At 38.6% G+C, this 21,096-nt stretch overlaps 1 long non-coding RNA gene across 1 annotated transcript; it reads right to left on the minus strand.

Moving 5' to 3' along the window:
* Positions 1 to 3,939: 3,939 nt before the first annotated feature.
* On the minus strand, positions 3,940 to 20,790 carry LOC128497971 (uncharacterized). The gene is made up of 2 exons (XR_008354370.1): positions 20,737 to 20,790; positions 3,940 to 4,156 (listed from the first exon to the last, which is right to left on the minus strand). It is a non-coding gene; the product is annotated as an uncharacterized LOC128497971 (long non-coding RNA).
* Positions 20,791 to 21,096: the final 306 nt, after the last annotated feature.

Genomic DNA, 21,096 nt, shown 5'->3' on the forward strand with positions numbered 1-21,096 from the left:
TATAAATGTAACATTTATGATTTTTTATAAAACAATCATTGGAATATTTTAACACTAGTGTCTGCCCCCAGTGTGCATTACATAGGCAGGTATTCCTTGCTGGCATCAATGAAGCAAATTGTGTTATCAAATATGATACATTTCATAAAACCTTTAGATTCCCCATAACGTAAAATGTATCTTTGTGTTCTATGGCCAAATAATTCTTCAACACAAGCTAAGTCTTAAGTAAGCTTCCACCACTGAACCCAGCTCTAGATGATGGACCTAAACCCAGCGTGGACCCAAGCCCAGCTCCAGGTGATGGACCAAAGCCCAGCTCCAAATGATGGACCTAAGCTCAGCTCCAAGTGATGGACCTAAGCCCAGCTCCAGGTGATGGACCTAAGCCCAGCTCCAAATGAAGGACCTAAGCCCAGCTCCAAATGATTGACCTAAGACCAGCTCCAGGTGATGGACCTAAGACCAGCTCCAGGTGATGGACCTAAGCCCAGCTCCAGGTGATGGACCTAAGCCCAGCTCCAGGTGGCCATCACAGGCCATTCACACTTACTGACTACCTATATTACATCTGTAGGCTATAAAAACACAAAACATTTTTAGAATAATAGAGTAAAAAGAAGATGTTGTACAGCAAGATAGCCACAAACAAATGTATGTTGTAAATTTGCCATTGATCTAAATGAAGTTGCTTTAGTTGCTTTAGAGAATTGTAGGATCAATATGTGGTTGTTGATTTATTATTTTTTAAAGTTATTGATATGGGATAGAAGTTTTGGATAATTATGTATGGAGCACAACAAAACAATATTGATTTAGCCCAAAAAATTGGCCATGAAAATGTCTTCTGGTTACATCTGGTTCTAAATACCAGCGTTAAAATGAGTTACATATTTAGGGCCTCTGGTCATAAAACATTTAAATCGTTAAAGGGATTTCACATAGTGCAGGAAGGATGATTATTTCATAGGAGAAATGTTAGAACAAGAGGTCATCTAGTCAATTTAAAACTAGAGGGTCAGGGACTTAGATGTAACGTAAGGAAGTAAGGAAGAATACGTGGAGCAGCCTGCAAGCAGAAGTGGTAGAGGCTAAAGCAGTGAAGGGATGTAAACATTCATGGGACAGGCATATGGCTATCCAAACTCTCAGATGAGACCAAGGACTGAATAAAGTCTGAGTCTCTACATCAGGAAGAAGGGCTGATTGGCTCTTATCTGCCGACAAATTTTATGTTTCTATGTACGTTACAGCGGACTGTAGTTTAGATCTTACTCAATGTTCTGCTCAGCAGAAAGTAGAGACTATAAAGACTCTAGGCCTGTAGGGGTCAACTGAATGCACTCTCTGTACTGAAAGGGTATTAACAAAGTGAAACAGCCTCCCAGCAGAAGTGGTAGAGGTTGATACTGCATGGGAATTTAATATGCATGGAATAGGCTTATGGCTATCCTGAATTTAAGACAAGACCCAGCACTGATTAAGAATTACCTTTTTACAACATGAACAATGGGCAAATTCTATGTTTCCCTGCAGGCAATTAAAGAATGATAGTTTATGTATTTGTCATGAAACGTTTATTATAATGAGGCATCTTGTATTTTAATACAGGTGTTTATATAATAATTACAGTATAAGTATAATGTGGTAACACTATACCATGGGCCTTAGGCTTATTATCATACCTGTATGGACCAGACTATTAGCTTGCTATTTCTGTTAGCAGTCTCTTTAAGTCCAAAAAAATGTCAGTAGAAGTGAATGTCGGAAGATCATTTTATTCATAGATCAAGTTGTGCTACACAGTTGCTTTGCATAATATTGTAAATATAGTGTAGCCCACATTTACATTATGACAATTTGACTTTGAAATGTCTTCCTCTGGACCATTTTAAAGTCTAAGGTCTTACAGAAAAAGACAAACAGTGCTTTCCAAAATAGCTTCATCAATGTATAAAAGTATTTTAGTGAGATCTCAGCAAGGACCAGGGTTGCCAGCCACACGTTACTGAAAGCAAAATCACAATTAAAACTGGGCATCTGTAAAATAAATTTGGCTTATCAGAAAACAGCAAAAAAAATAGACTGGTCCAGTTTTGCAGAACTATGTTAATTTGGTGGGTGCAAATTGTAAATGGGATGTTTTAATAAAAATATTGAATGTTATTTACTACTATGCACTTGAGCCACCTTGATGGTGGTGGATTATAAATACTTGGTGGTGGTGGATTATAAATACTTATAATTAAATTTTTGCATATTATTTTTGCATATAAATATGTGTGTGTGTGTGTTTGCAACCATGGCGAGGACAAGGAATGTATTTTATTAGTGGACATTGGTTAGCTAATAGTAATATACTCCTAGCTTACTAATAGATGTACTATTGCTATGTACAACATACTTTAGCAAAATGCAGCCATTGAAGATGATAGTGATGTCTGACCTGTGGAGCACAGTCTGCACCATCTGATGTGCTACTTGGTGTCTTACTCTATAGAAACCCAACATATGGTAAAGAGAGTAAAAGCACCTGACTGGCAGACACTAAGCTAGTAGTAATCATAAGCAGTGTGTGTATGTTGAATTTACAGCTACTGAAGGGTTTAGTGTTCAGCTGTTCCCAGTTACTCTGTTGGTTGTCCTTTGTGAAATCCATCACTGTCAAATACCGCTTGACACAATAAGCATATGAGTGTGCGCCTGTACTGTATGTAGCAGAAACGTGACTAGTTCATCTCGTGGTTCAGCTACCCTGTGTACTTTCTCCCTAGCCTACAGCAAAAACGTGAAATCTGTAATAATGAATCTAAAGTTTGCTACTTGGAAGGCTACTGACCTCAAAAGAGCTCAGGGTTCAATCTAAAGTTTGTGTGTCGGCACAGGGGAGATGAGCCTCAATGTCTACTACAACGTTTATTTTTATTGCTTATGCAAGACATTGTGTCTTAATTCTCTTTCTTTTTATGTGGAATTATTGTAAACACATAATTTAATATTAAGTAAGGAAAAGTGTGTCAAGTAGAGTTGTGTGGTTAGTTAAGATGATGCAATGCTAAAAGACATAATATCCTTTTTCAGGTGTATTAATACTCTAAAGGCGCTGTTCCACCTACCCTACTCAATGTACCATTTTACAACTAAATGCAGCATTACATGTTTCTAGTGCTATTGAACATCCAATGTCTTGGTGGAAGTAATTATTGAATCATTGTTGGAGTGGATGGATGCAGGGGAAATTGTAAAACAGGAGATCCACCCATGGCTGCTCAAGTGTGGTAGACTCACACCAGTAAGAAAAACTATACCTGGAACAGCGAAAAGACCACTTTTTGCAGCAGATATATTGAGTAGCGTACAATGTAACTCCTTGGAAATGTCATTTGGCACGGTTAACATATTAGCCAATTGTTAGTGGTGGGATGCATGATCAGCGTCATTGAATCTTTCTTTGGCAGAGAAGTAGGAGGCCAGCAGTTCACAAGATACAGGGCATGTTGCTTGAAATCAGGTAATTAGTAGACTTGTGCACCAAAAATGACTGGGACAAATTTTCATTTTTTGGTACATTCTTTTTTAGAAAAAACAAATTTTGTTTCTTGCCCGTTCTATTCAGACAGCATTCGGAAGGCTTTTTCCATTCAGAAACAAAATGTATTGCCACTCACACTTACATGCTCTCTCATGGTCTCCTTCACACTTTATCGGCATCCTTTCCTATTAAGCACTGTAAACCAGGACTCCTGGAGTGCCTTTGCAAAAGGGCGGAGCCTCTGTGCACACACTCTCTTCATTTGGAGGAACAGGGGAGAGGCTGTTACCATGGAGACCGCCATGGCGCCACCTCTTTGCGGAAATACTGTATGGAACAGCATCTTTTAGCTGTTTGTATGATATCACAACTATATACCCCAAAGACAAATGAAATGCATGTAGCCATGTGATCAAACATTTATTAGTGAACATTTCAGGCTGCTATGTTGACAGTGAAAATACACTATACTGCGTTTACATATGAGTCGCTGAGTGAAAAGTGTGAATTTTCTTTGAAAATGTGCCCCTGTAAGCTGTTCTAGAGCTTTTCCCTTAAGTACTGGCTTGCAATTTTCCTGTTTTGAGCAGCAGTGGTGTTCAGAGAGATTTTCCCTCCCCTTTCCTGTCAGGACAAGAAAGGGAAATAATGTGTTTACTACAGAAGTAAAAGCTAAAATACAGCAGTGCCTTTTGCTTTCTAAAGATGCGTAATACTGCATCGACCAAAAACACAAAGGCAAGATACATAGCCGCAATCAAAGTTTTCAAAGTATTTGTGTTTTAGATTTAAATAACAGTTCAAGGTATGTGAATACTGCTAAGATGTACAGAAGGAGGAAGGATTTATGTCAGCCAACAGTGTTTTCACTCAGGAAGTAAATACAACAAAGAAGAAAATGAGCATACCGTATGTTAACTCGTGCGACCAAATGCTAGAACGTTGACACAGACACGGTTTTGTCTCTTAATAATGAAATAAAATACAAAAATACCCCATACCAAAAAAAATACTCAGGACCCAACTGTGTTTACCTAGCTGAGGGACCTTCTCTATGGCGGTCTGTCAAGGTAGAGCCTAGATGTGCACGCGCTTAGACTTTACTCCCTTTGGAAGGAACGTTTCCAACTGGACCATTCTCTACCTAAAGCATCTTAGATATAAACAGGGTGTCCCCGGGCTGTTGTGGTATTTATTTTCTTGTTAAAGCTCTAGAAAAGATGCTGTTTCATGTTGGGTCATCCTCTTGCACTTTGTCCAAGATGCCAAATGGAGAAAAACCAAAGTAGCTTTGTATGCAGTTGTATATAGCTGATATTGGGAATGTCACTTTGGGCATTTGAATTAATGCATCCAGGTTTTTAGACCAGTGTTTTTGTTAAAGTGATTGTGGCGTATCAGGTGCTTCTCCTAAAACAGATATATATGCAATCTGATCCCGGGAGCAAAGTGTATCTGCCTGTATCCATTGTATCTGCCTGTAGCCATTGTCATGTGTAAAACAAAAGTGTCCTATACCTGTGAAATTCCATCTCATTAAATAAAAAAATAATACTTTTCACAGCATTGTACATATATTTGTCAATTGTCAATTTCTTCTATTTTTGCTTATTAGTTAAATTTAAATATTTCATCCAACTAATTTCAATATAGAAATTGTTTTAAGTCAGCCACATTGGAGGATTTTTGAGCCTTTATTTTGTTTCTTTTGAGCCATTCAGGGGTGGACTTGCTCGGATCATTGTGCTGCTGCATACCCCAACTGTGCTTGAACTTTAGGTGACAAACTGATAGCCGGACATTCTCCTTCAGGATTTTCTGGTAAAGAACAGGATTCATGGCTCCATCGATTATGGCAAGTTGCCTGGGTCCTGAAGCAGCAAACCAGCCCCAGACCATCACACTACCACCATTGTTTTTTGATATGATGTACTTATTGTTGAATGCGATGTTAGCTTTATGCCAGATGTATTCAATGCCTATATGTATTCAATGCCTATACTGTGATTCTTTGCTATAATTATGACAAGTAGCCCCCATGTCATATACGTCTACCATGTGATATGCAGTGAACTGTCACCTACGTGGGCTTCATGTGCCTACATGCCTTTGTTTATCTATTAAATATGCTACAGTGTGTAGACTTTTTATATCATGTGATGTGAGGCAGCTTTCTTTAAAGTTGATGAATAGTTTAACTTATTCTGAAAAAGTCTCCATGGGCAACCAAACTAACAATCGCACCGGCACTCAAAGGGTTAAGCCACAATGGCTCTAGAAGGACCAAATATTGCAATATTAAGAAAGTCCCTGGGTTTACTTACCGAGGAAGAAATGCTCTGTATTTTTCTGGGTGTGGTTCAAATGATCTCAAGGTTCATCTGTGTGTGTAAAACTGCAATACGAAAGGTTAAAACCACGAGGAAGACAACTCTTACAAGGAAGACGACTTTGTTATATCACTTAAACCTGGGAAGAAATATGACTAAGATGTGATAGGCAGCCTCTGGCTCTCCAGCTATGTTAGATTATAACTCCCATCATACTCATCTATACTGCACCCACCTGAAATCCTAAGAGGATGGACCGAGGAACTATACAGTCTTACATCAGTAGTGAGGAAATTCATGGAATGTGTTAGATGAAGGGATTGCTCAATATCTGTAAAAAGATTTTCAAGATCAGATACAACATGAGTCTACTTCAGGAAGATCTAGTCAAACTAACCAAATTGATTTTGACAGGGAAGCTAAAAAATTAGACAAGTGAGCAGTAGATATAGTCCATCTGGATTTCAGTAATGCATTTGACGGTGTCCCCCATAGAAGACCCCAGAAGAAGAATACACTCTTGGGTTTGGATGTTAGAATAGTTAAATGTATGACAATGGCTGTAGCTAATGGTGAATAAACAGAGGAATGTATAGTTACTAGCGGAGTACCTCATGGATATGTATTGTACCCATTATTGTACAAAGGTTTGCAATTAGGGTAGACATTTTGCAGTGGAATACGTCAATTGGTTGCCGATTTAAGTGATAAGAACAGACAGGAGTATGGCAGATGCAATTCCATGTGGATAAGTGTTAAATAATGTTAAACATAGATGGGGAATTTGTGGAGATTTTAAAGTAACCAGGCAGTGGACTAAAGCAGCAAAAATGCAAGCAGGGTGTTGGTTTGTATACATAAAGGCATTAGTAGCAATAAGGGGCTTAGACTTGGTCAGGCTTCACCAAGTGTATATTGAACAGTTCTGGAGACCCCATCTCCAGAAGGATAGAAACAAGACTAGCTTTATGCCTATCCATTGCATGCTTAAATAAAATAGATGTTCTGGAGATATTTTAGAAAACAGCTACTAAAATGTTGGGTGATTTACAGGATAAGAATCGGGAAAAGACTAAAGGGAGTCAACATGTATAACTGGTAGGAAAGAAGAGGAGAAATGTTAAGACAAGATAAATCTAAAACTAGATAGGGTAGTAGATAAACAGAACAACCTTTCAGCAGAGGTAGTGTGTGTTAATAAAGTAGGGGAGTTTAAGAATGCATAGGATAGGCTCTCCTTAATATAAATCAAGAGCATGGACTAAATTAGTTTGACGCATTTACAGCAATAAATAAATGTGCAGATTGGATGTAACTAATGGTTCTTATCTGCCATTAAAGTTTATGTTTCTGTGTTTCGCTGCGCTGAGGTACTAAATAGCTAAACTTGTTGTTTGCAGGAAACAAAGACTCTCACATTAAGGAGCGTGTTTTTATCTTACTCCATGCTGCAGTTGTGAACATTTTCTTATCAGTTTCAAAAAGATGTTTTTAAACCAGTTTAACAGCTTTTCTACAATACTCCATGCTTTGGGGACCTTGACAAAACAATTTCTGAAATAGTATCAACAGCTGAAAACTAGGAAAAAAGAAGGTTAAAGCACTTTAATACATTGTTATTTTCCTTTGTGTTCTTGTCGTGTTTTGAGGAGGTTCGATGTGTTATTATCTTATTTTCAGGTGTTATAGCAATAGAAAGCCATGGGATTTTTTTTAATATACTGTATATATATATATATATATATATATATATATATATAACATTGAACTATTACACTTGCTTATAAGATAGTGTACATTGATCTGCTCCACCAGATATACTTGTTCTCTGATGGTCTTCATCCTCTAAACACAGAACAGGTGGTTGAACATCTCTATTTGGCCATAGACATGGAACCAAAGTAGCTCCACTTGCCCCTCCGCCGTACCATGCTAGGGCAGGGGTAGGCAATCTTCGGCTCTCCAGATGTTGTGAACTACATTTCCCTTGATGCTTTACCAGCATTATGACTGTAGGAGCATTATGGGAGATTATGTAGTCTACAACATCAGGAGAGCCGAAGATTGCCTACCCCTGTGCTAGGGCATCAAGTGCAGAGGACATAAAACTGACATAAAGTATCCCAGGTATAACCATAATACCAAGGTTCTAACAGTGCTTTATACCTTTGAGGCAGTCCCACAGAAAGATGAATCCAGGGCTCGTCTCGTGGAAGCACAGATCTCTCTTCCCAGGTTCATCACTCGGCTCCTTACAAGCACTCACTGAGGGTGGCAGGATATGTCAGATAACGCAGGCCTTTAGTCTTTGTTAGCATAGACTGGTAGAGTAAGACTGATCTGTAACATCTGCAGCAAAGACATCCTGTTTTCTTTCACAGGAAGAGGGGTGTAAAGCCACTGGCCCCATTGGGGCTACTTGGAGTATTGCCAGTAAATTTACCCTAATGGGTACATTCTACTAGTTGCCTACAAAGCAAAAGTCCATAGCTTATATATTTTATAGGTAGTTTGAAAGTATTATATCAACCCTACTAGAGTCCTCCTTCACAATCTACATTACTTTGAATAGTTTGCTTTTTTTCTAGTATTAAATGGGCAGCCATACCCCATCCCCAGACTCTTGTGTTTCTCAAAAGATTTCCCTCAGAAACACAATTTGTTTGATTTCCCAACTCTTGCCAGTTATGCGGTATCAACAGACATCACCGATGTGAATGCATAGACATTATTTGAATACCAGCCACAAAGTGTGTGTGGTATACACAATATAAAGACTCTAGGGGTAGCCTGTGTGTGGGGGGGGTCATTAATTTTTTCTCACATCTGAGAGCATTTACTTCAAACAGTTGTTGACCCATCTGGTGTAGAATATTCGCAGCTCAATATATACAAACCTTTGGAGTGGTTAGGCCAGAAGAACATGTGTTTGTTTAGAATAAAGTATCTGTAGTTGGTGTCATCAGGGACCTGGTAAGTGCTATGAATCTCCATGATATATGGGGGAGGAGGATATGTTTTTGGTGTTGTTCAGCGGGTAGTCCATACCATTTGAAATTATATGTTGGTGGCAAGACACTATTAAAACAATAGTAATCGGCCCTGCAGGTTTTCAAGTTTCGAGCAACAGAGAAACTTCGATTGAGTTTGGATCAGTAAGGCAGTATCCTACAGCATCCTATGGCTTTTTATTTAACTATGAGCCAGCTCATTCTGTGAGTCTACAGTCATGACTTCATCCAGTCCACAGACGTCTCAACTTCAAAGGAAACCTAACAAGGCGGGAGATACTATTTCCATATTTACTTGTCAATAGACAGGTACAGGGTCTGTCCGTTGCCTGTAACCAAAGGCCAACAAAAAAACAACATAAACCTGCTTGGTTTGCTTATAGTCATCAGACTGGGGATAGAGATCAGTTGTCTTTGTTAAGAAAATAAAGGTATGAATTAAGGTATGGTGAATAATACACCGAAAGAATAATTATCTGAGGCAGTAATATTGGGGGCTCCATCACACTATATTGATATAAACTGTACTTTGATGTAGTATATTTAGTACGTCAAAGTACCCCAAGTTTAGCAAGTTCTATCTCATTTTAAATGGCTACATTGCTAACAAGAACACTGAGAGACGTGCAGGTAGTTGAGATGGCCTACTGTCGACATGATATACTTCAGAAAGAGGCTCTGAAGGCTGAATTAGTTAACTAAGGTTTTCTAAGGCTGAAGGGTTGGAGGCCCATGTACTAGGGTCACCGTGCTGTCCATGGTCTGATGTTTATAGGTGTGATCTTTCTCCTGCATTTTGTCTAAAAACCTTCTTCCAGGGTAGTGAATGAACACCTCTACTACTAAAGCAGCACCGATATGCTTTATATAGAAAAGACGGCACTTTATTATACATGCTGCAGGGTCATGCAGAGTGTGTGGCCCTGCCACTAAAGTTATTTTCTTAATGAGTTAACATCTTCGTAAGCACCTAGCCCCCTCTCTAGATCATTTTAATTTCACTTCATGGAGCTGTTCGGTTTAGAGTAATCCTCTTCTTTCTTGAAATGTGTCAGCATTCTCTATGCCGTCAGATGGGCTTCTTAGGACTCTCTGAAAACATACGTTTTAAACCAGCCTCCTTAGTAAAGCCTGGAGGTGCTTTTATGAGGATATGACCCTGGGATTAAGAATGTCCAACCCTTGCAGTATAGTAGCCCACATTTTGTAGCCTGATGCACAGCCAGTCATATTGTTACACCTGCTACCAGCTCTGCTCAAATATCCTAGGGAACAGAACATCTGTTACTGAAGCAGCTCGACATCTGGAATTGTTCATTAAACTTGGGTATCTTGGTGTATACATTTTTTCATGGTTTGTATTTTAACATCAAGTGAGTTCTAGGTTTACTACATTTTGATCTAGCATAATGCAATAATGAACTCATAAAAATGCATTATAGCCTCAAAATATATATAGCCTCAAAAAAAAAATATATATATATATATATATATTGCATTTTTGGATTTTTTTTTTTTACTTGCACAATTCTCATTTTTCATTTAGGACATAAAATGATTATTTTATACCCGTACAAAATAGGCTACGTGAATACAATTTCTGCAACTTCAGCCCCCAATTTAGCATGACTACGTATTTTACAAAAATGTAACTCTCAGTGTGTACAAAAATATTTAATGTATTATGTGTTCTGCAAGTTGTCTGATTCACATTTAAAGCACAAAATTGCACAAGACAATATTGCCTATTAGAGGTCTATGATTGTTATAAGCCATGCGTGTATAGATACCATTATGTGTCATTAAGCAGTTCTTCTTACTAGAGTTAAATTCTTACATCATACAACAATAACGATGTATTTGATACCTGTGGATCCTCAGTGTGGTTTATTCATTAAATATTTTTGTTTGTTTCATTGATGGGTATGGAATAAATGTGTCCATTACAGTGATAACTAACCATGAATTACTATTAGTAAATAAGAGTTACAAGGGGATGCAAAACAAGCAGAAAAAGGAGGAATATAAAAACACATCCACAAAATGGTGCCTCTGTACCCTGCCAAATGTATTTGTAAAAGAGGTCTCCGAATCATACAAGTAAGGCAACTATGTTTTCATTGGCAAACAATAAAATGTTGTATATGTAAGTCAAGAATTAAGAATAAAACAAAAAACATTCTCATAAGGTTTTACAAAATAAATTGGTTCCAATCAGGGCCAGCGCAAGGCATTGTGCTGCCTGGATCCAAGGATGAAATGCCCCCCCCCCTTTGCCCCAACACACACACCAACACCATTTCCACATCCGTTTTATCATGATTAATAAATTTACTCTCTCATGTTCTGTCACACTCTCGCTTATGCTCTCTCACATTCACTCTCTCGCACGCCCATTCTCAATGTCTTTCTATATTCACTGCAGAACGCTTCTGTGCCCCTGTCTTCGCTCCCGCATCTCCGCTTCTTCTCTTGCCTCTTCTTGTTATTCTGTCTATGTTCTGGGAGGCCAGAATAATGCAGATAGATTTGCAGAGAAAAAGAGGTGCAGAAACGGTTCTCTTTCTCCACAAATCTATTCCAAAAGAACATGCCTTGGGGTGCCAAATTGCCGCCCCTGTCAATGCACCAACCAGGCAAGCTCTGGTTCCAATAGAGCAGGGCCCTCTTCTCATTCTGTGCCGTATGTCTTATCAAATTGTATACTATCAATTTTAATCTTGTAGAGTTCCACAGTCCCACTATTCAAATAGTGCTCCAGAATCTGCTGGCACACTATAAATAAATAAAATGTAATGCAATATATTAGAGAAATACAAACAAGACTTACTATCTGTATGATGTATTCCCCATTGTTTCAGTTAGAACACCCTTTCCAGGGCATACCCCCTGAAATATTGGGGGACACCTCTTGAGGAGCAGAAATGTATTTTGGCTGGGTGCTGCCTAGGCCTGAACTAGGGCTAATCAGGCACACAGTTATCCATTTGAGGTGCCGCCCCTCATGGAACTGCCACCCAAGGCCTAGTCAGCCTAGGCGAGCATACACCATTGTTGAGGAACCTTCCTGACATGAATGATGGTTTACAACGCCTTAATGCATTGCTAACTCTGGCAATCATCTGCTACTTGAACAACCTACATTTTAGTCGAGTTTCAATATAGTATTCTAGTCATAACTGCTTGAATGCAAGTGACTAAAGTAAGCATAATAAGGTTTTCATGAAGCGGCCCTAATAAAAACCATATGGTTACTAGAACTGGAGCTTTGCTATATAGTATCTCTTCTGTACTACTATGAAATGAACATCATTTGTAAATGTCTCAATGACAGCTTATTTAAAGTTTCTTCAGTGGACTAGCCCTTGTACTTTTCACCATATGCTTGTGTCAGTTGCATATTTTGCTCTTTGGAAAGACAGCCTTAATTCTATAAAATTTTTTGCAGACTGAGCCACGAAAAGAGCGCAGCCACATGACGGACCTTACCAGAGTCAGTTTTTCAGGTTTTTGTCAGGGACATATGCATATATATAAAAGGTGAAAGTGACTAAAAATACGTATACTCACCTGAAATTAGTTAGGTATCTGCAGTCAAGATCAGGTTGGAGTCTCTAATTCATTTTATTTGTGCATTTAAATATTTTAAAACTCCCGTGAACTGGGAAAAAAGCAGCTCCTATCTGCTTCTTGTCTGGGCTGCTATTTTGTCTTGGACCAGCCCTTCGTAAGCACTTTTATTTAATGATATGTGTTTATATTTCATGTGTACAAATATCTGCATGCACATACATATATTTTTCTATTCTCTCTCTCTCTCTCTCTCTCTCTCTCTCTCTCTCTCTATATATATATATATATATATATATATATATATATATATATATAAACACACCATCTGTAAAACATGGTGGAGGCAGTGAGATGGCATGGGCATGCATGGCTTCCAATGGCACTGGGTCACTAGTGTTTATTGATGATGTGACAGAAGTCGGAAGCAGCCGGATGAATTCTGTATAGGGATATATTGTCTGCTCAGATTCAGTCTAATTCAGCAAAGTTGATAGGACGGCGCTTCACTTTACAGATGTACAACGACCCAAAACATACTGTGAAAGCAACCCAGGAGTTTTTAAGGCAAATATAGCCATTTTACATTGCATATTTAGATATACTGGTTTATGTGACACATGGTTTTTTTTATTCACCTTTGCTTTTATTATAGACAGCTACATATAATAAAACATAAGCATGTGGTACATGTGTAGCTGCTGACCATGTGTCGGATTACTGTAAAAGATTTTTTTTTTTTGCCCCTGGTTAGTGGATCAAAGTAAATGCTTAATAATTTGAGAATAGCTGTAAGCACTGGAGTATAAATAGAATACAATATATGTATGAAATGAGCAACCCATGTAATTCTGAATTTTCGTTACCGTGTTTAAGAATACAAATGTAGCTGTACACCTTTAGTTGCAATAACATAATATAAATTAAAAGAAATGGTAGTGGTATTGTTCTCATAGATAAAAGAGCAAAACCTCATGGTGTATAAAAAGTTGTTCTGGTACAACATTTGAAAAGTGATATTTTTCTTATACATGGGGACTTCCCAGGGTACGCTACCCAGAGCTTCCCTTATTCTGGAGGGGTAGTTTTGCTTAAGGGTGATGCTAACCCCAGAAAGCCTTTAGTGTTCAGGAACTGGTTGGGGAACGGGGGGTGAGTGGGGAGTAGGCAGAACATGGACCGGAGAGGGCATGGCCACACGCTACACCCCAGCACACAAAAATAGAAGAAACTAGCCAGGAGATCTGAGGAAGCAGGGCATCACCCAGAGTCAAAACCAGAAAATCCCCAAGTATGCCATTTTCCACTCAACAGGGTCTTTTCCTTGGCTGCCCTGGTGATAAGACCACTTTTTTTAAACTTTGCTCCAGAATCACATTTTATAAATAAATTCATTGGCTAGAGAGTGTGCGAATGGCTAATTGTGATATACTCTATTGTTCATGAATATGTTTACTGATATCATTTTTCTGATTACACCCATCTTTACTTTCTTGATGAGTGATTCCCAGTTCTGAATGCTTACAATGTTTATCTCCAAAACCTTGGGCTATTTGTACCTGATTGATTTACCTCTTATGGAATCCCACAAACGTGTTCCTTTGTTCCTCTTCGCATACAACAAACGGGCAGGTTTGTCAATGTGGTCAAAGGAACAATGGAAAATATTGTAGCTGGCCTTTATCGGTTTATATCATATCTATATATTTTGGCTTCTACAATATAACATTACCATCTTTGCAATTAGACTTAGATTTGCTAGAGTGGCTATTGAGAGAAAACAAGCATGGTAGAAAGCAAATTGAAAGCACCACAAAATGCAACGATTTTAACAAGGCCACGTATCAGTCTATTTTCTTGGAATAATAATACTTAGCAATAAATAGATGCTGTTGAATATTTCTCAAAATCTAAACATCTTATTTATGTTTGCAGACAGTTCTACTTAAGTTTTAATACATTGTTGTTAAAATATCAAATTTTATCAATTTATTTAAAAAAAATGATCCCTATATTGGAAGTGAGTAGAGCCATCTTTACTTTACGTATTGGTTTGTTTCTGTCTGTCAAATTCTGTATAACCAATCTATATATGAATTAATACTCGAAGACTTGCTTGCTTGAGGGATCCAAGAATAGGGCACTGGTGCTTTTCCCTGTTGCGCCCAGGGGGAAAAAAATCCAAAAGATTATGGGAGAAATTAATGCCATTAAAGTACAATAGTTAGAGAACAGAGCAAATAAGTCACCACGTGTATTGTTGGTGCTATAAAAAGTCACGATAATAACATAAAAACAACTACTAACAACAACTGTATCACACAAAGTCAAAAAGAGTTCCATGGGGTAGCAGCGTGGCAAGCTTGCAAAGCACGAGATCATAAACTTTACAAGGTAGTAATGTACAAAAATGTTAGTGTCTTTAGTAGTTATACCTCTTAGTTGTCCATCTTATTATTAGAGAAAACCTTTGGGTCGTATGAGATTTCAAGACTACTGTGGTAGTGATGGAGGGACCTCTGAGGTGTTGAAAGCTTATGTGACTATACAGCTTGCTTTATCAACATGTAAAAGACACCGGTGGGAGGGAGGAGAAAATTCCAAAGAGAGGTTCATGGTACGTTATCTTATTGTGGTGGAAAAAGGGAATGAATGCCATTTTCATACACTATTTATTGTTTTATATAGCGCCATCAAATTCTGTAGCGCTGTACAATGGGTAGATAGGATATAACAAGTAGTATGTAACATAACAAATTGACTTACAGAGACAACATGTGAGGAGGGCCCCGCTGGAACGAGCTTACAGTCTAGATTTCCTTAATTATTGATGGGATTCATTTTTGTGTGGTAAAGATTGAAAATATATGAGGTTACAGCATGTTGCTTGCAGCATAAAATGGCAAAAGCCCTCACAATATTGTGGGACATAATCATTCTTTATGTAGCATAGTTACTTGCCTTATGTTGCACTTCCATCATCTGTTACAGTTTGGGAAAAGAGGTTGTGAGGTTGTAGATCCTACAAGATTTGTTCACCTACTTAAACTTTCACTCGTATGGAGGTTTGGTGGTGAGAAGGTTGTGTTATTGTAAAGATATAACTAAACCTTTAGTGGGAAGATCACTAGCATATATCTAATGTTTGTGTACAGTAGTATGCTGTCCAAGCCAACACAAGAGGAAAAACAGGTCCTACACCACAGGCCTTGGGTAAAGAGTAGTCCAATGATGTGTAATAAGTTACATAGTTTCTAATAGTATCAACCATAATGTGATATTGTTCACGATGTCATGGACCAATCCTAAGGAGGTAGTGCATATGTGACCCATAGTTTATGTTTTTAGTAGTACAGTCAACAATGTGATAAAGGTTTGCATTGTTGTCCAAACTTGTAAGACCCCTCCACCCAAAGCTTGTAGGTCTTCTTGTTTCCCAAGCAGAATTTATTAAGCCAAATTGGTAAATGTAAAGAACGAGTGTTAATGTTTTGTTGGGGTATGGATCACTAAGTGTTATCAATAGTGAAACCACCAGTGTAAGTGTAAGAGTATAGGTTTCATTTCAGTGTGCTTGCTTTGGTGGGAGTGCCTGTGCAATATTGTTATATAACCCTAGATTAATGAATAACTCCTCTCCTGGAATGTTCATTAATTCAGTAAAATCTGGTACTACGGTGTCAGGGACCAGCCTACCTTGTTGTAATAACGTCTAACCCTCCACACTACCTCACTGTTTCAGGCGGCAGGTAGGTTTGCAGATGAGATTACACAGTACGACAGGTTCAGAGATACTATTTTACAGAAAGAGCTGTCAAGAGACGGTACAAAGTATGTAGAAGGCCAGATGGTGTGTTTATCTGAATAGATGTCCGTAAATGAGAGAAAAAACACCAAAAAGCCATAGTATAAATAGTATCTATGAAATAACTAAATATTTGATATAGAACTACAAACTTCATATGTTGGTATCAAAGTAATTACTATTAATTTGTGTAATACAGTTAAATACTACTGGTATGTTTCTAGAAGCATAATGCCCTTTTAGGATTTGGTGTAAATTATTTGGAAATATACCTTATTACTTAGAATGCCATCGAGGCTACTATCATTCAGATGTGGGCAACCCAGGCCACGGTTGGAATGAGGTCAAACTGGTGGTTGCCCAACTCTGGGTTTCCATGGTTACTGAAGCAATTTTGTAGCAGTGTGCATTTCAATTACAAAAGTGGACATAGACGTTTTCCTTGTAGCACACACCTCATAATTGTTTCACTTTATAGGATTTATAATTTCACCTAAACATTACAATAGCCATTTCTAGCGGAAATTGCTATGCAATTGCTATACAAAACTATGCTAATAGCTATGAATACGGTTAAGCGAGCCAATATCAGGCCACAATTAACAAGGTTTTAGGAAAATGTCCTGAACATTCCAGGACTCTTTATGATGGAGACCAAAACTTATTGGACTAAAGTGTTTGCACGCAAATAAGGTGCCCGCTCTTGATGGATCTATATAAGAAAGTTAAGACATCTAACTTTACGTTGGAATTATACATTATTTTTCACTCAAACCGTTGTGTAAACCAGAGAGAAATCAGAAATTGTCTTAGATGCCTCGGACTGGTTGGACTAAACCAGGTGTGTTTGCAGGTCAGTTCATTGACTTAACTATGCCAAACCCAATGAAATTCTCTTGAAGTTAGTTGGAGTCAGCAATTTCACTAGGCTACCTCAGCCCTTCTTTCAGAAGAAGCTTGCTCAGGTTGGCACTTCATAATTTACAGTGAGATCAGGGAGTTAAAATGCATGACTTTCCTCAACATATGTAAACACACTTACACAAATTACACACACTTACTCATACTCACTAACACACACTCCATCTCAATTACACAATTACACATCCATGCTCACACACACACACACGTACGTACACATCCATGCTAACAGACACAAGTACACACCCATGCTCACACAGGTACACTTCCATGCTCACACACAAGTACACTTTCATGTTCTCACACACACAAAATTACACATCCATGTTCACATACATACATATATACAAACACATATACATAAATCCCAACTTCCTCCCGCCCCAGCTTACCTCTCACCACTCCTGCAGCTTTCTCTCAAACTGTGCAAGGAGCCTCAGTTTCACCGCGGGGTCATGCAACGTAACGTGACCTCAATACGTTGCTGTCTCCCTGTACCGGTTCAAAATAGTTTAGAAAGGGCTGCACTGGTCCAGGTCGGAAGGGCTCTTTCTAAACAATTTTGAACCAGTATGAGGAGACACAAACAAGGGGTCGCAGGGGTCGCACCCCTGTAGTTACGTCAGTGTGCCCATCCTATTCAGGTTTAAATTACCATCTACCACCCTCTCAGTAAAAAAAAACTTTCTTACATCTAAACCTCTGACCTTCTAGTTTTAGATTATGAACTTTTTAACATGTCCTCCTTTGAAATAAACACCCTTGTTATATTTTTTTTAAATCTGTCTGTCACATTCCCTCGCTCTCTTCTTCTCTCCAATCTATGTATTTTAAATTCTCTCGCTGTATTAGCCTCTACCACTTCTGAGGGGAGGCTGTTCCACACTTCTACAACCCTCATGGTAAAACTTCTGACCCTCTAATTTTAGAATACCGACTCTTGTTTTCACATTTTTTCTCCTTTGAAATATACTTCCCTCCTGTACCCCCGCCAGGTACCCCTCTACCCCCTGGAGCGTCAAGATTTGTCTCACTACATCCCTATTTTTCTCTGTTATCTGATGTTGGACGCACACATTTATGGCCCAAAAGGACCAGCCATTTTAACTTCTCACGATAGATGCTCCTTATAAAACATAAATACCGAATGAAACATTTTGTTCCCTCCTATTGAAAATAGTCATCCCTTTGTACTTTATAACTGTTGACGAATGCACTGCTCTCTCTGCTGGCATCCAAAAGGTTAAGCAAATATTTCTTTACCAGTGGCGCAGTAATATCAGAACACAGTTGGGTGGGGTGACATGGCTTATTGTGATCTCTTGATTTACTTGCTATGTTTCTTTAGTACCTTGAAGTATTCCTGACTTCAAGCAGCAATCGGTATCACTCAATCTATGCAGCACATTGTTGTTTACCTGCAAATGCAAAGGCCATTGTTATGACACTTGGAGCCTCAACGATTGTGTTATTTACACAACAGTATAGTATGAGTGCAAAAATTATGATTCTCAGTCCCCATCTCACAGAGATCAGGAAATCCTGGGGTCATAGCAGATTAAATTAAGGTTAAATTAATGATTATATTGAAGCGGAACTAGCAACCTTTTCAAAGGGCTCCGAAAAAATTAGCACGGATATCAAATGTTTCTGAAGACATTCAGAATTTCATTCAAATTCATATATGGATTTCAAAGGGCTACTCCAAACATTAAACTTTGCTTACAGCCTTAGCAGATCTGACATTTTATCACATAAAAGCAATACAGAAGCTTTTTCTGTGTCTATGGCAACCACCAATCCGTGTCTCCATTTGAGTCACATGACAAGTGTTCCCAGCAATAATAGGAAAGACTATTAAGGAATTGTTTCTGAGAAGGGTTTAGGCATTCGGTGGTAGCAGTAGTATTATTTATTGGGTTTTTTTATAGCGCCATCATATTCGGTAGCGCTGTACAAGAGTAACACTGCATCTAATGCTAAAGTTGGTTACAAAAAGTGTTGAATTTAGCAGAATAGGTGGAACAGCACCTTTAATGTGTCTTGATGCACTAAACATCAAAGAACAATCTGGTGCCTTTGGTCAGCCCTATCAAGAGATCACAGTTCAAGTGTACTAATCCATACTTTTCCCCTTACAATTTAATCCTATAGTAGGGAAACGCTGAAGCCACCCTCTATGCACGTTGCAGGCCTCCCCAACACACATCCCCAATATCCAGCATGTATTTATCAAGCTACAGACATACCTAATATACTAGGGGCACCTGGGGCACCTGTTAGACAGCCATGCTTAACGTTTAAAGTTTCTTAAAACAGATAAAAAATGATAATCTGTCATTTTATTTTCCTATGGAGAAACATTTTCTAAATCTGCATTTCTGTCTGGGAAGAGCACCTCACATGTTTGCTTAAGTTTGAAATTTCAGACCGCCAAATATATTTAGGATATTTTCTGGCTTTGTCTCAGTAACCTGTTGCACTGTCTCAGAACACACTAGGTACATGTATATTCTTTCTCAAAGGGTTAATGGTAGCGGTTTAGGAACTCCCGCTTCTTCTCATCACTGATGCTGACACCACAACATCAGAAGATGCAGTCCATCCAGTGCTTGATCACATAAAATTATATAGATATATATATATATATATATATATATATATATCTTACAGTAAGTGTTCAATGGTGGGCTTTCACTTGCTGCCCCTGTGCATCTCAGCCAGAATATGCTTCTTAAATCCAGGTACCAAGAATGGAAAAGAGACAAGCTTAACTGTTGCAGAGCCAGAATAGCTATGTAGCCCATAGCACTGCTTTCCTTTCTGGCTTTCAAAGTGTTAAGAGAACATGCATCCCAAGAGATCATTTCCTGGACCATGTTACATTTAACACATTCAGTTCTAGAACAGGGTAAAATGAGAAGACAACCTAGTTTTATATTAACTCACACTTTTTTTTTACTGTTTCATTACTGTGGGTGCAACATTAGTTAATGTGAGAAGTTAAACTGGTGTTTCTTTGGTAGAGACCTAGTGCATTCTCTACATTGATGCAATTAACCCATTCAGCCCAGGTGGAGCTGCACCACATTAGGAAGCATGTTCACTGTATTATATCAGATACACAGGTAGCCTTTGTTTAAAGGCTTTTCCTGCAGTATCCAGGTATGTAAGTGTGTGCCTGATTTACTTCTATGCCTATAAAGAAAATGTTTAAATTGGCACCTGTGAGCAGGTTGAATCATTCCTCTTAACCAGGTGCAAAAAAGCCAGGGAGAGATCGGCGTTACATTAAAGACATAGTGGGGTCTAAAGCGTTTATGGGGGCATCCAGACTTTCTTGCCCTGCGGATGAAGGAGAGTGATGCTATGCGTTTGCAACAGGCTGTTGGAGAATAAGTACTAGCCACAGAAGGCTCAGTAACACGTCCCCAGGAGATGAAACACGTGATGGGTTCTTTATCAGGGAGGGAGGGAGAGAGGACGTATGAAGGGGGAGAGGAACACTGTAAGGAGTGTAAAGTGAACTACAGTATATATATAGAAAAAAAGTGAAAAGTTACCAACCTGCTCTACCTGCTCCCTCCAGCACCTCCCCTCCACCTAAGTGAGTAGTTTTTTAGGTGCTCTGGAGGAAGGAGTGATAACAACAGCACTGTGAACTTTGTCCATCTGCACACAAGTCCTTCCTCTCTATGCTCTTCTCTCTCCTCCACTGCTGTTTGTCTTCTCCACCCTCTCTAAACCTCACCTGCCTGAACACCTCCAAAAGCCACCAGCTGTAGAGGGCTCCCCTTTTCGTGCACCCCCCTTCACCTTAACAATATCATCATCATCATTTAGGGACCACACATTTTTTTAAAGCTTTTTTTTATTATCCATACAAATCCATTCTGACCTTTGTAGTGGTGACATTTTACCCAGAAA

Source organism: Spea bombifrons, chromosome 5, assembly GCF_027358695.1.
Source record: "Spea bombifrons isolate aSpeBom1 chromosome 5, aSpeBom1.2.pri, whole genome shotgun sequence".
NCBI lineage: Eukaryota > Metazoa > Chordata > Amphibia > Anura > Pelobatidae > Spea > Spea bombifrons.